The following is a 2,862-nucleotide window of genomic DNA, read 5'->3' as shown; positions in this document are numbered from 1 at the left end:
ATATATATATAGTATATAAACACACTAATATAAAATATTATAGACTAATAAATCAATTTTAATCTTGTACTTTTTCATAACAGAAAAGCTTATATTATTTTGGACAAATACATTCGTGATAAGTTGTTTGTTGAAAAATTGCTTGTTTAAATAATAAATCATTAACTGTGAAAATCCAGTTTTTTAGAGCACTGCAATCTCTACTAAGATACTCAATTTAAGTTTTTTCTATACTAAAAAAATAATTTCTTAAATGTAAGTAATATTTTCTTGAAGAGTACTAAGTAAACCTTTCTTTACTGCATATAAATATTTATTCAAAAAAAAAGTAATATTCAAATAATATATGTTTACGTTTAAGTAAATATTTATTTGTAATAAAGAAATATTTACTTAGTATCTACTATTCAAGAAAATATTATTTAAATTTAGGAAAGTTTTTTTCAGTGTGATCCGGAATCAACATTCAATTTTGTTTAATGGAGTGCTATCACGATCTGAGTCTCAGTTCCATATACATTTGCCATATACATTTGCTCAAACTACATGTAATAATTTTAACTAAAACTTCTGTCACGTAGAAAACACCTGTTCCATGTAGTTAGATGTTTCGAAATGTTGCGATTGCGAGATAACAGCATGACATTTAAAGCAAAATTGTACACGTCCGCATACGTTTCGTGGAACATTATGCAAGGAACCTTGCTAACCTTGCTTACAAGAATCTGTTGGAATAAAAAATATTGCTAGATATATATAAAGTTTCGTGAAAATTTGCTGATGCTTTTGTATTGTACTTATATATTAAATTGACTGCATTACATAAATAATAAATGTTATGTTTTTATATGTATTATGTATATTAGTGTAACTATAATTGTAAGAAATATTATAAATGTACGTTGTTTAACTTTTATCTTGTGTCTTATTAACTGATATGTACTTAAAATCTTGTTTCCAGAAAGTCGTATTCTCTTACTTAAACAAAACGATACGGAAGTTGTAAAAATAATTTATTTAAAGTCGCGAGAGAATGAAGTTTCAACACCAGCGCCTAGCTCAACCACGGAAATGTATGCAACGAATAAAATTTCGCTTCGCAATTACCATCTTCATTGCGATCACTTGGTGCTGCGAAACATCTTCTTGTTTCAATTGCGATAAATTATGCATCAGCCAGGTGGTATCTTTTTCTCTTTCTCTTTGCCGTTTTCGGTCTCTTTGTCTTCTTTACTCTTTACGTGAGTGCTTCATTCTTTCTAAGTTTGGTAAAAGTTTTCCGTCGCGAGCATCGAACAAGAAGATTACAAATTGTTACGAGACTTTATAAATATTTAAGTTACATATCTAATTGTCTATATGAGTTAATTACATAAATAGTAATTAAAGGGCTTGTTAATTAAAAGAGCTTAGAGCTACACAGAATCCATTATTTTTGTATAAAAATGCGTAAATATAATCATGAGATATGATTCTGGTACAAATTATTATAAGATGTAAATGTAAAACCGAAATATTGAAATTTTACGATAAAAATATTGCGATATTATATTATTCGACAGTAACATACCTATCTATTATCAGTTTTATATTTATATATTTGTAAAATGCACATTGAAAGAATTTCTAAGCAATGATTCTTTATATCAATTTATATAAATATGTACTTAATTTTTAAATTATGTGTAAAGATATAAAAAATGCAAACTTCAAATTTTATAAAAAATATTCCAAAAGAAAAAAATAAAGTAATTAAACAATTAAATTAACAATTTTTTATTACATTACATTAAAAAAATTGAATTTTATTTCACATAAATAACAAAGTAAACTGAATGTGTAAATATCTTGTTTCAATTTTCATTACATACATTAATTTGCTTTGAGCGCTCACGCACTTTAAAAATCGCAATAAAAGATTAAAATAGAAAATTAATATTTAAAAAAAATGTCAGTATTTTATTTATCACAGTTTACTTTAGCCTTTCTGCTTCTTTATATCAATTTTTTTACTAATCCAATAATAAATTAAAAAATTAAATATTATAACATACTAAAAATTTTTGATAAGAGATTGTTAATGATATTATTAATATGTTATTCTATATAATTATTCTTTAATGGATGTTATTTCGTTGTTTTATTGAGAAACTTTAGCAGTCATTGCGTTATCAAATTTGGGGACTAACGATTAATGGATTATATATTATTTTCATTAAATTAAAATTTTACAAAAAAAATGTTTAAGGTTCTAATTAATAACTATTTAATCGTCTACAATTTAACTTGTCCGCTGTTCTTGGATTCTTTAACGGGTAACTAAGTAGCTGCAATTAGTAACTGTTCAGTGAATTTGTAATTGTCAGTGAAACAAAATATGTAATTTTAGATGTTTGACACATCCAAATTATATATCAATCAGAAACAATAACGCAAGCACACAATTTTTGTATCTAATTGGATCATGGCATTCTTATATATAATATTTTCACATTCTAAAACTGATGTTCAAATTGCTCCATCACATTATAATTTTTTATCACCGGAACATACCAGCTTGCATATATTAACTTTATAAGCTTGCATATTATCGTTAAACTTACTTTCTCTCTTTTTTCTCAGCTCGCATATTAAAAATCTGGCCATAAATGGCTCTAAAAATCAAGCTATTCTCCGTCGATAAAAAAATTATGACGTGATAGAGCTATTTGAATATTTCAGAGTATTAAAATACATAGAATATCATATTGTTAAATCTATAATATCAAATTTAATCTAATTTAAGTCCCCACTACTATTCCTATTCAATATATATCGTTATTTTATACTAAAACAATGATTAAATTTGAAATTATATAGTGT

Source organism: Atta cephalotes, assembly GCF_000143395.1.
Source record: "Atta cephalotes unplaced genomic scaffold scaffold00030, whole genome shotgun sequence".
NCBI classification, from domain to species: Eukaryota; Metazoa; Arthropoda; class Insecta; order Hymenoptera; family Formicidae; genus Atta; species Atta cephalotes.
Note: the sequence above shows the minus strand (reverse complement) of the source record.